The sequence below is a fragment of the Prionailurus viverrinus genome, chromosome A2 (genome assembly GCF_022837055.1).
Source record: "Prionailurus viverrinus isolate Anna chromosome A2, UM_Priviv_1.0, whole genome shotgun sequence".
NCBI lineage: Eukaryota > Metazoa > Chordata > Mammalia > Carnivora > Felidae > Prionailurus > Prionailurus viverrinus.
In genome coordinates, this window is record NC_062562.1 from 131,853,318 (window position 1) to 131,867,283 (window position 13,966).

The 13,966-nt window shown below is 36.2% G+C and overlaps 1 long non-coding RNA gene across 1 annotated transcript; it reads left to right on the top strand.

The window, feature by feature from the left end:
* Nucleotides 1–11,415: 11,415 nt before the first annotated feature.
* LOC125148672 (uncharacterized) lies at nucleotides 11,416–13,757 on the top strand. Its single transcript, XR_007145674.1, has 2 exons — nucleotides 11,416–11,627; nucleotides 13,529–13,757. It is a non-coding gene; the product is annotated as an uncharacterized LOC125148672 (long non-coding RNA).
* The last annotated feature ends 209 nt before the right edge of the window (nucleotides 13,758–13,966 follow it).

Sequence of the window (13,966 nt, forward strand, 5' to 3'; positions counted from 1 at the left end):
CTTTATTTTTGATATGAAGCTATGCTATTCTTATAGAATAATATGGAAAGATTTGCATGCCTTCTATGCTCTGAAAGAATTTGCATTACATAGTAATTACCTGCCCTTTATATCTTTAGTAAAACTTATAAAACCATCTGGGACCAGAGCCTATTTTTGGGCGAGAGCTTGGACAACACTTGCAATTATTTTTATAATTATTGTTATATTTATGCTTTTTTTTCTCCTATTTGGTTCAATCTGATAATGTATATTATATATAACATAATATATAATATAACTTATATAATTTCATCTGTATTTTCAAGTTAATCAGTATTAGAAAGTTTAGTATTCTTTTAGACTTTAAACAATGTCCTCTATAGATATATCTTTTCTTATTATGCATAGTGTTTATTTTTCTTCTTTTATTCTTAGAAAAAGATTCAAAGCTGTTACCTATTTTATGGGACTTTGTAGATTGTGATCATTTGATTTTATTGACCAATTTTAATCCTTTATGTTTTTTATTCCATTCTTTTAAATTTAATCTTTTATAAATTCCTTTTTTTTTCTTTCTCTTGAGGTATTTTATTATTGTTTTTCTACCTTATTGATCTGAGCTATTAACTCATTTACTTTATTTTTTCTTAAAATTATAAACTATATCAAGCAAAGAGGGGAGTGTAGAGATGGATATGTTTATATTCTCCATACAACTTGGACAAATCCTAACATTTTGCCAAATTTGCTTCAGATAATTTAAGGGATACAATATTTCAGGTATTAAGTCTCTTATGAATCCCTCACCAGAAATAACTACTGCCCTAAATTGTAGTAGAAATGCTTTTCTATTTACTACATATATATGTGCCCACAAGCAACACAGACTTTATGCTGTTTTTAAAACTTATGTAATTGGATCACACTATATGTGTCCTTTTGGAAATTGCTTTTCCTTTTGCTGAGCAATTATGCTTAAGATTTATCTGTGAAAATACATATAGCCTCAGTTTATAAATTTTAACTACTCTGTAACTTCTTTTGATGAACAAGTCACAATTTATTTATACAGTATCCTGTTGATGAGTTTGAGGAAAAAAAGCTTTATCCAAGATAATGCTAAGAGGAACAGAAGACTGACTGTGGGAAGAGTTTTATATTGGACTTCAGACATTGCTGCAAGAGTGCAGCCAAAGCTTCAACTAGCATCATGTTTGGAAATTATCATCTTTCCCAATTTTTAAAAAATGTTTATTTATTTTTGAGAGAGCACCATCAGAGGAGGGGCAAAGAGAGGGGGACAGAGGATCCAAAGCTGACTCTCTGCTGACAGGCTGACAACAGTGAGTCCAGTGTGAGGCTATAACTCACAAACTGCAAGATTTTGACCTAAGCCAAAGCTCAACTGACTGAGCCACCCAGGTGCCCCTCCCATTTCTTTATTAAAAGTTTCTGACTAGGGGTGCCCGGGTGATTCAGTCAGTTAAGCCTCTGACTCCTGATTTCGACTTGGGTCATGATCTGGTGGTGAGATCAAGCCCTGCATCAGGCTCTGCACTGAGTGTGAAGCTGAGTGTGGAAACTGCTCTCTTTTCTCAATCTGTCACTCACTCTCTCCCTCTCTTTCTCCCTCTGCCCCTCCCACACTTGCATGCACTCTCATGCATGCTGTCTCTCTCTCAAAAAAATTTTTTTTCAAGAAGCTTTTGATTATGTTTGTTCAGAAAATTTTTGTGAGACCCAAATGGAAACCACTTAGACAATGTGATTAATATATTAAAGTTCATTTTTCATTCATTGGTCATAAATTTTTGTAAAGTCTGCTTTTCCCCCCAGTTTAAAATTAGGAAAATAGAAATAATTGTAAAAAAAAAGTTGGATTTTCTGAGGTTAGAAATAACATAAAATAATACTGATGAATCTCCTCAGGTTTTGTTCTTTAAGAATATGATGAATATTGGATTTTCATCTACGCTGTGTCTTAGATTTCTCCACCCCCATCTTTCACACTCAACCTTACCTCCTTAACTGAATATGGTACAGCAATAAAATATTGAATGGTTAGATGTTCCCTGTTCTAATTTTTAATGCAGAATAGTTTTTACTCTTCTTTAATATAAGAATTGCCTTTTGATGGATTTTTATTCAGGTCAGAAGCCTCAATTAAAAAAAAGTGCATGGAACAGAGGTAGTCCTCATCTGTTTTAAGGCATTTGAAACTACAATAAAGCCCTTCAAATTGATGCTTTAGACATTATTTCACAGAAGCCCCATTCTATAGGGTTGACCTAAGCTAGATGGTTTGTCTGTATCATGGCATCAAATCTCTCATTAAAAACAGCTGCCATGGCTCCAGATCAAAATTGTATCTACTTATCTATCTATTTAAAAACCCCCAAACACCTCTTCATCCCTAAGCATTTTGAATTTGAGATATATATATATATATGATTATTAAAAATAGATTATCTTTTTTTACTTTAGGCATGTTATTACAGGGGTAAAAAAAGTGCCAAATATATGTTACTAAAGCTGTGTAAGACTCAGAAAAAATGGTTGACCCATACAGAGTAAGAATGAGCTGTAATATTTTAAGACATATTATTACATTATATTTTAAATTTGAAAACAAAACTTAAAAGAAAACTTTAGGCTCCGAGGAAGAGTATCAAAGAATTGAAAGCAAACCTCTGCCATTCATAAATGTTCTTCATTGGAGATGCCATTGGTGAGGAGTGTAGAGAAGGTGGGATTCTTTTTACTATCTTCCCTTTTGGGAGCAGGGCTAGCTCTGAGAAAACACAAGGAAACTGCCTGAAGTTCCTACTCACTTCTTTGTGACTTAAATCATAGTATTGAAGTCAATTGCCAGAACTTCTTAAGGTATTCACCATTTATTTATTTAGTCAAGAAAGATGTATTAAAATGTTTATGTTAAGCACCGTGCTACCTTCTGGTATATTGGTGAATTGAATAGATATAGTCATTGACCACAAAGGGATTTCCTGTGTAAGCCTTTAATTTGTTTGGGTGCATCGGTTTTATTTTTTAACCTGTTCTTTCTAATTGAAGTTTTTAGTTTCTACTTTACTGTTTTACCTATTAAAGATCTGAAACATGTCATTTGTCTTCTTCTTAAAGGTTAAAAATGTCCTCTGTCTTTAGTGTCCTTTCAGAGAGGGACCCATTAAGTAGGACCTAGTTAATAGCAGTAAGACAGAGCCAGTTGGGAAGGCCCAGAATGTGAGCTATCCTTGCCCCCTGCCACCAGATCGACACCGGAGGGCGGATGCATGTTGGGGTGCTGAGACTCTTATCTAGTGGGTAAAATACAGCCCTAAGAACAATAGCAAACACTTTCATAGCACTTAAAATGTTCCATGTTGTATAACATCCTACTTGCATTAGCTTGTTTATGCCACACCCCCATGAGGTAGATACTAGGTAGTATCTTAATTTCTGTTTTAAATCAGGAACCAACCAGATTCAAATAACATGGGATGTTCTCTTATTAACCTCATTTTAGAGAGAAGAAGCCTGAAGCATGCAGAGGTTAATAACTTGTTCAAGATCACATGGTTGGAGATTTCATTGTTCAAATTCATGCAGTCTGCCTCTAGAATCTGTGCTTTTAGCCACTGCACTGTACAGACTCTACTTCCTTCCTTCTCCAAATGCATAATCAAAATAAGACTCCTAGTGCCAATGTAGATCTGAATATTTTTACTAGAAAATGTCAAGATCCAAGACAATCTTCTATTGGTTAAAGGAGGGCCTGATTATAGTGCCAGATGCAGAGGGAGAATCTGTGTAGGGATGAGAACCAGACAGGACTGACAAAGCACACTCTGTATATTTCTTTCACTACATTTGGCTGTGTTCTATTAAAAGTATTTGCTCATGTATCCTTCTGTCCTGTCAGAACCGTAACTTATGTAGTCTTGTGATACACATAAAGTCCCATGCTTCTGTCTCCTCATGGTCTTCTCCCATCTGATTTGGATGTGCTTCCTTGGGAATGACCCCTTCCTCCCTCCAGAAGCTTATATAAAATCCAATATTATAAAGATAAAGCTTCTTAAAATCCCCAGACAAGCACTGTGTTGATTTTTCCCCATTTGTTTTCATGTTTACATGGTATTTCTGTATTGTAGAGAGATGAAGAATATTGATAAGCATCTTATAGCATGGGAGAGACTGACATAGCTGACATTCACTTTTTTTTAAATATAATTTATTGTCAAGTTGGCTAACATACAGTGCATACAGTGTGCTTTTGGTTTTGAGGGTAGATTCCTGTGATTCATTGCTTACATACAACACCCAGTGCTCATTCCAACAAGTGCCCTCCTCAATGCCCATCACCCATTTCCCCCTTCCACCCCCCCCCCATCAGCCCTCAGTTTGTTCTCTGTATTTAATAGTCTCTTATGGTTTGCCTCCCTCTCTCTTGGTTTGTAACTATTTTTCCCCTTCTCTTCCCCCATGGTCTTCTGTTAAGTTTCTCAAGATCCACATATCAGTGAAAACATATGTTATCTGTCTTTCTTTGACTTATTTCACTTAGCATAATACTCTCCAGTTCCACCCACATTGCTGCAAATGGCAGGATTTCATTCTTTCTTTCTCATTGCCAAGTAATATCTCATTGTATATATAAACCATATCTTCTTTATCCATTCATCAGTTGATGGACATTTAGGCTCTTTCCATAATTTGGCTATTGTTGAAATTGCTGCTATAAACATTAGGATACAAGTGCCACTATGCATCAGCACTCCTGTATCCCTTGGGTAAATTCCTAGCAGTGCTATTGTTGGGTCATGGGGTAGATCTATTTTTAATTTTTTGAGGAACCTCCACACTGTTTTCCAGAGCGAATGCACCAGTTTGTATTCCCACCAACAGTGCAAGAGGGTTCCCATTTCTCCACATCCTCGCCACTCTCTATTGTTTCCTGAGTTGTTAATTTTAGCCACTCTGACCTGTGTGAGGTGGTATCTCAGTGTGGTTTTGATTTGTATTTCCCTGATGGTAAGTGATGTTGAGCATCGTTTCATGTCTGTTGGGCATCTGGATGTCTTCTTTGGAAAAGTGTCTATTCATGTCTTCTGCCCATTTCTTCACTGGATTATTTGTTTTTCGGGTGTGGAGTTTGGTAAGTTCTTAATAGATTTTGGATACTAACCCTTTATCCGATATATTATTTGCAGATATCTTTCCCATTCCATCGGCTGCCTTTTGGTTTTGTTGATTGTTTCCTTTGCTGTGCAGGAGCTTTTTATCTTGATGAGGTCCCAATAGTTCATTTTTGCTTTTAATTCCCTTACCTTTGGAGACATGTCAAGCAAGAAATTGCTGCGGCTGAGGTCAAAGAGGCTGTTGCCTGCTCTCTCCTCTAAGGTTTTGATGGTTTCCTATCTCATATTTAGGTCTTTCATCCATTTTGGGTTTATTTTTGTGTGTGGTGTAAGAAAGTGATCTAGTTTCATTCATCTGCATGTTGCTGTCCAGTTCTCCCAGCAACATTTGCTAAAGAGACTGTCTTTTTTCCATTGAATACTCCTTCTTGCTTTGTCAAAGATTAGTTGGCCATACTTTTGTGGGTTCAATTCCAGGTTGTCTATTCTATTCCATTGGTCTATGTGTCTGTTTTTGTGCCAATACCATACTGTCTTGATGATTACAGCTTTGTAGTGGAGGCTAACGTCTGTGATTGTGATGCCTCCCACTTTGTTTTTCTTTTTTCAATATTACTTTGGCTATTCAGGGTCTTTTATGGTTCCATACAAATGTTAGGATTGTTTGTTCTAGTTTTGAGAAGAATGCTGGTGCAATTTTGATTGGGATTGTATTGAATGTGTACATTGCTTTGGGTGGTATTGACATTTTAACAGTATTTATTCTTCCAATCCATGAGCATGGAATGTTTTTCCATTTCTTTGTGTCTTCTTCAATTTTATTCATAAGTTTTCTATAGTTTACAGCATACAGATCTTTTACATCTTTGGCTATGTTTATTCCAGGTATTTTATGGTTCTTGGTGCAATTGTAAATGGGATCAATTTCTTGATTTCTCTTTCTCTTGTTTTATTATTGGTGTATAGAAATGCAACCAATTTCTGTACATTGATTTTGTATCCTGTGACTTTGCTGAATTCATGTGTCAGTTCTAGCAGCTTTTTTGGTGGAGTCTTTCTGGTTTTCCATGTAAAGTATCTGTAGTCTTAACTTAGCTACTTCAATATACATTATCCCCTTACTGCTTAGTAGCAAAACTGCTAATTTATAGCTGAGCACATGACTGTCCAGAATCAAGACTAAATTGCCCAGCCTCTCTTGCAGTTAGGTATGGCTACATGACTATATTCTAGTCAATGAGATATAAGTGGAAGCATTATGTGCAACCTTCAGGAAGTATCCTCAAAGAGAAGGAATATGTCCTTCCTTATACTTCTTCCTTCCTGTTAACTGGAATGCAGATAGTTGAAGCTTGAGTGGCCATTGTGGGTCCATGTCTTAAGTATGATAAACTAACAGGACAAGAGGAGATGGGCAATTATGAAAACACCATTTAGCCCTGAATAGTTGTTTATTTTAACCTCCAGTCTTTATGAGAGAAAAAATAATTGGGATGCCTGGGTGACTCAGTCATTAGAGCTTCCCACTGTTGATATTAGTTCAGGTCATGATCTCGCTGTTATGAGATGGAGAGTTGCATATGGCTCTGTGCACGCTGAGCCTGGAGCCTGCTTAGGATTCTCTCTCTCCCTCTGTCCTTTCCCCACTCAGGTGCATGCGTGCATGCTCCCTCTCTCAAAATAAGTCAATAATAAACATATTAAATTCTAACAAGTTTAAGTCACTGTTATTTTAAATTTATATTTCTCATAGCTAAACCTAACTAATCCTAACTAATACAGTTGTAAGTTAAATCTAGTCTCTACCCCTATCCTGGTGGCAGTACCTGCCCATATATTTGCTTTCATTCCCCTTTCAAGATCTACTCAACAACCACTATTATCTCTTTTTATGAAACTTCTAATAGACTTTAACTACAGTCCGTTTACCTGCCCTCAAAGCCTCAGAATGGTCATGCCCTGGATTTCACTGGTGTCTTAGAAAGTATAAGGGGATTTTTGAATAGGATAGTAAGGTTTTCTGATTATTAAAGATTTGTTGTTGTTGTCTTGTGACTGGTGGATAGTCTATTTGGAGAAGGAAGAGGTAAGGAGGTGGGGCATCTTTGTCAGTTCTTATCTTTTGGATTATTATTTTTTTGTGTGGTCATAGGTTATGTGAAATTGGCATCTTGAGAGTAAGATGATAGCCATGCCCTATCCTTCAGTCTTAATGAGTTTTCTGGTTCATGATCCCTTGATGTCTACCTTGTGGACCATCTTCTGTGTCTCTAGTATTGTCCAGAATTTTGATCTCTTAGATTTCTTATTTCCTGTTTTATCTGGTTTCTTCTACAGCAGAGGTCCTGAACCTGGGATTCATGGATCCTTAAGGAATTGGCTGGGGATGGGGGGAGCCTGTGAAAACTTCTTGCATTATACGTGGACTTTTATGGATAAGTGCATAGGTGGATTTCTCTTTTTTTTCTAGGCAGAGCCTGCATTTCACTAAATTCTAAAGGGAATTTCTAACTCTGAAAGCCTAAAGATTTTCCATATGTTAAAACTTGACTGAGTCAAATACTTAGTTGCAAACATGGGACATATTATTTGGCATCATAGAGCCTTCCTTTACTGAATTGCTTTTTAAAACAAAAAAATTATTGAAATATAATTGGCATATAACATAATGTTTCAGGTGTTCAACATAATGATTTGATATTTGTATATATTGCAAACTAATCACCATAAGAAGTCTACTTACTATCCATCACCACACATTTACAATTATTTTTCTTGTGATGGGAACTTTCAAGATCTACTCTCTTAGAAACTTTGAAATATGTAATTCAGTATTATTAACTGTAGTCTCCAAGTTTTACATCACATCCCCAGTACTTATATATTGTATAACTGGAAATTTGTACCTTTTGACCACCTTCACCCTAACTACATCTGGTAACCACCAATCTGATTTCTCTAGGAGTTCAGTTTTTTGGTTTTGTTATGCTCTTGTATTGTTTTAGACTCCACATATAAGTGAGGTCATATGATGTTTGTCTTGCTCTGACTTATTTTTCTCAGCATAATGCCTTCAAGGTCCTTTCATGCTATCTCAAGTGGCAAGATATCCTTTTTTTAATGTATGACTAATATTCCATTTTATGTATACACCACATCTTCTTTATCCATTCATTCATCAAGGGTCATTAGATTGCTATTGTAAATAGGAAATGCAGACACATGGCTATTGTAAATAATACTGCAACAAACATGGAGTGACATAAACTTTTCAAGTTAGTGTTTTTAGTTCTTTTGGAAAAATGCCCAGAAGTGGAATTGATGGATCATATGGTAGTTTAATTTTTAATTTTTTCAAGAACCTTCATGATGTTTTTCATAGTGGCTACACCAATGTACCTTTCCACCAACAGTGCATAAGGATTTCTTTTTCTCCACATCCTTGCCAACACTTGTTATTTCTTATCTTTGATAATAGCCATCCTAACAAGTGTGAGATGATCTCTCTTCATGATTTTGATTGGCATTTCCCTGATAATTAGTGATGTTGAACACCTTTCCTTGGACCCATTGGCCATCTATATGTTCCTTTGGAAAGATGACTTTTTAGATCTTTGGCCTGTTTTTGTTTTTTTTTTTTTTTAAGATTTTACTTTTATGTAATCTCTGCACCCAATATGGGACTCAAACGCACACATCTGAAATGAAGAGTCACATATTTAACAAACTGAGCCAGTCAACTACCCATTTTAAATTGAATTGTTTTTTTTCTTTTGAATTATGTGAGTTCTTTGTATTATGGATATTAACCTCTTATCAGATTTATGACTTGAAAATATTCTCTTGCATTTGGTGGGTTGCCTTTTCATTTTGTTGATAATATTCTTTGCTGTGCAGAAGCTTTTTAGTTTGATATAGTGCCACTTGCTTATTTTCACTTTTGTTGCCTTTGCTTTTGCTTTAAAATCTGGAAAATCATCAACAAGACCCATGTCAAGGAGCTTTCCTCCTATGTTTTCTTCTAGGAATTTTATGGTTTCAGGTACTACATGCAAATCCATTTTTAATAATTTTTGTGTATGGTGAAAGAAAGTGGTCCAGTTTCATTCTTTTGTATGCACCTGTCCACTTTTCTCAACACCATTTTTTAAAGAGACTATTCTTTCCCCAATGTATATTCTTGACTCCTTTATCATAAATCAAGTGACCATATATTCATGGTCTTACTTCTGGGTTTTCTATTCTGTTCCATTGATCTTTATGGTTTTTAAAAAACGTTTTTAAATGTTTACTTATTTATTTTGAGAGTTAGGGCATGACAGGGGAGAGGCAGAGAGGGAAAGAGAGAATCCCAAGCAGGCTCACACTGTCAGTGCAGAGCACAATGTGTGGCTCAAATTCACAAACTGTGAAATCATGATCTGAGCTGAAATCAGGAGTTGGATGCTTAATCAACTGAGCCACCCAAGCACCCCTAGGTGTCTGTTTTTAATGCGAATATTATACTGTATTGATTACTATAGCTTTGCAATATAGTTTCTGTTAAGTTTTTATTCAAATTCTAGTTAGTTAGCATTTGGTGTAATATTAGTTTCAGGTGTACAATATAGTGATTCAATATTTCCATGCATCACCCAGTGTGTACAACAAGTTCACTCCTTAATCCCTGTCACCTATTTAAACCACATCCCCACCCAGTTTTGTAATATTATTTGAAATCAGAAAATGTAATAGCTTCAGATTTGTTTTTCTTTCTTAAGATTGCTTTGGCCTGATGACTTCTGTAATTATCAAGTTTCTCTCTCTCTCTTTTTAAAATCTTTTTTAATATTTTAGTTTATTTTTGAGAGAGAGAGAGAGAGAGAGAGAGAGAGAGAGAGAGAGAGAGAAAATAAGTGGGTGAGGGGCAGAGAGAGAGGGAGACACAGAATCAGAAGCAGGTTCCAGGCTCTGAGCTCTCAGCACAGAGCCCTACATGGGGCTCGAACTTGTGAACTGTGAGATCATGACCTGAACTTAACTGACTGAGCCACCCAGGTGCCCCAAGTTTCTCTTATTTTTACTGCACAAAATTCAACCACAATTTGTGGCCCATATCTAGTTTACCTATAATTGTATCTTATTTGTCACAACCCAATTTTATAATATGTTAATTTTTAACCTCTTGTGTATATATTATTTTTGAAAATATATTATAAAAATAATAACTATAACTTGAAGAATTCATCATTAATTTCTTGTGACAGATTCTTATGTTGTGCTAAGGGTTGCAATAACCACCTATGCCCAACATTAAACATAACTTCCCCACCCATCTTTAGAAGTACTTAAAGCCATTGTGACCCAAGATGATATCAGTCTGTAAGTATTTGTGGTCTACATAACAGGTGGAGGATTGTGAAGTTTAGGATTGAGGGAGATGATAGAAAAGAATTAGGGAAAGAGCCTGGGAAGATGACATCCATTTTGAAGGAGAAAGTGATTATTTCTTGTGAAACAGAAGATAAAAAGGATAGAAGTAAAGATAAAGATATTTTAATGTGGATAGAATGTGAGAAGGAATAGGCAAGTGATGGCTCAGTACTTTCAGTAAAGGGAGAAATAAGAGGGGAATTTTAAGTTATCTTCATGAAAAGGGAGGGATAAGGTTAGTTCTGATATGAAGAGCTCCAGTGGGGTGAGAGGAGTGAATAAAAGACTAACAAAAAAAGTAGGGAAATAGGTCATTTCAACAGTTCAACAAATTTCTCTGAGTACTACTATGTTACGATACTGTGTAGGCACAGGGTCAGAGAACATATAATCCCTTTCCTTGTGGTTGTCCCTCTAAATGGGAAAGCCACCACCAGGGCCCTGTTGAAAGGATATGAACATTAAACATTAGCATAATCACACGATGATCTTCAGCAATGCTTGCTGGACTCTGCAGGACAGGAGGTGGATTGGGGGCTGTGAAGATTCAGATTTACTAACAACCTGATAAGAATATTCAAGGCACCACTGGTGAACATGATGTCCACACTAGGAAAAGAGATATGTAAGATAAGGGAAAGCACTGCTCCTGTAGGGAGGGAGGGAGTACTGTGGGCATCAGGAAAGGCAGTGCCAACTTTAAGGGAGCCCTCAAGTGATCCTTCAAGTGATAAAAGGCCTCCCAGTTAAGTCCTATTGGTGGGTCACTGAGACAGTGAGGAGGGACATGGATGAGTAAAAAGTGTTATAAAGATGTAATAAGGGCTTATGCATGTCATAATATGATTAAACAAATAGGAAGTATACAGGAGTTATGAGGAGTTGGATCCCCACAAATCTAAGAAAGACCAAGTCATATTAGGTCCAGCTCATCCAGGAAAGTCTCGAAGTACAGGGATTCTGATCCTGAAATCACCTCCGTTTACCTTGGTTTATCCTTTTGAGACACTTAGTTGCTTCTGAGAGGACTTGCTATGAAGATTCCTTTCCTTTTTTTAGCTCTTCTTTTCTTTGGCCTGTTATCTGCCTCAGGTAAGACTTTAGCAATAATTAGGGAAAAGCTAATACAAATGAGAAGGCTCAATGTAATGACACAACAACCATTCGTTGGTAATGGTACATTGTAGGTGCTCAAGAATGTTTTGAATGAATGAATCATTGTTTCTTTATGAATGACCCTGGAAATAGAAAAGAATTTGGAGAATTCCAGTGTTCCCTTTCTATGTCATACTAAATTTCACATCTCAGCTATGAAATAGAATCTTAGATTATTTCCAAGAAAAAGAATTTATAGATTTATCTGTTTTGCCAAATGATTTTACAAAATGATTTTGAAACCTTGAACTCCCAGAACACCATGTACATTTTATTTCCACTGTCATGTTTCTCTACCTATTATGAGGAAAGTACAAATAGTATCCATTTTGTAGAGTTTTATTGTGAGACTTAACTGTGTTAATCTATGTTAAGAGCTTTTAAGAAGTACGTGACAAATAGTAAGTGCTCAAGAAACATTATCATCATCATGACAGTTTTTACCTCTTCTTTATTCCCTTTGGTAATTTTTTGCATTGAGTTCAGAATATCCTGAATCAAGATGAGCCCAGATAGAACTGTGCAGTTGTTTATCTTTAGAACTCCAGGTGCACATGAAGTGATAAAGGGCTAATGGGGTTAAGAATGGAAAGGAAGGAATAGAGGAGAGAGAGAGAGAGAGAGAATATATATATATATATATATATATATATATATATATATATATACACACACACAGACACATATATATATTCATCAGGAAGATGAAAACATTAATGACATGGAGGTGAGAAGAAGGAGGAAGATGGCACCAATGATGGTGCTAGGGGGTTAGGCTGAGTCATTTAGAAAGTTTTGTTGCCATTAATAGAAATGCGACTGCAAGAAAATGAAGCTGGTTTGGGAATGAAGCCAGATAATATGATTTTAGAAATGGTTGCTTTGAAGTGACAGTAAAACCTCCAAGTGGAAATAATCTACTAGACAGACAAGCGGAGATAGGAAACCAGGAGAAAGCTTGTGACTGAAGATAAACATTGTGGGATCTTCCACAGAAATATGACAGCTGAAGTTATGTGAATAGATTACTACGCTGAGGATAATTCTTTCTCTTTCTCACAGGCATGTTTTGCTCTGAGCACGGTGATGATAAGTGCTGTGTGTTAGTGGAGGACAAAGGCAACACAGAAAACTACCATTCTCTTTTCTTCTCTATTCCTTCTCTCTCCTTTTCACTCTTCTCTCCACCTTACTGTCTCTCAATAGATATTTTTCCCATTCCTGAATATATAAGGTAGTTTACAAGTTGTGTTACAAGTTGAATACAATATATTTTTTAAGCTAAATAATTAGTAAGAAGATTCAGACAAAGGAAAAGCAGTGGAGAAAAAAGAAATTTGGAATACTGATGGTATTGTGTTCCAAAATGATCCCTGGGTGAGTGAGGTAGCTGACAGTGGAGAATAGAGGAAGTCATTGATGTGGATTTCAGTTTGGAACATCCTGGGAAACTGCACCTACACATTATGTACCTGCTTGTCCTTACCTTATTGGAATGGTAGGACATCCATCATGTCCTTCCAGCGTGGCATGATCTTCTAGAAAGTACAGTTCTGGTCCTTGTCCTAGGATCATCCAGTAATGCCAGCCTTATTTAATCCAAAGGAAGTTCAGTCAGTCTTTTACTCCAAGTCAGGAGTGACTGAATTCCCTGTCGCTTCCTTCTAAAATGCGTTTTTTAAAAATCCTGATTAAAAGCTATTTTGTTCCCATGGGCCATTGCCACTGATTCCACAAGTCTTCATATTCACACTCTCTTCTAGAACTTTGTGAATATATCCACAAGTAAATATAGTCCCTGTTTTTGCTTATTTGTTTATCTTTCTGCTTAATTTTAGGAACTGAAGATGATTATATGGTCACTAGCTTCCTGGACTGTAAAAATCAAACACTGTGTAGTTCTCCAAATGAAAATGGAAACTGTTCTGATGTTAACAAGGAGGTTGGAATGTGTGTCTTGCGTTTTAGAAAAAATGCAAAGCAACCAACCATAAAGAAATAGAACATTAGGAAGACAGGACAATCAACACCCTTGTCTTATCAGAAAATAAAGTCTGTTTTCTCTCATCTCTCTTTTCTTCTCTAGTGACACATTTATTTCTTGACAGTTTAGACAAAAGTGTATTATCAAGGAATTACAATGAAAGCCAACATTTCTTTTCGTCCAGACCAGTCAGAGAATACAGATGAAGAAAACAAAAGAAGACCTGTTCTTTCTGGGTTGGGGTGCAAGTTTGGGGGAGTGTGATGTGTGAGAGAAGATCTGAAGGGGCATT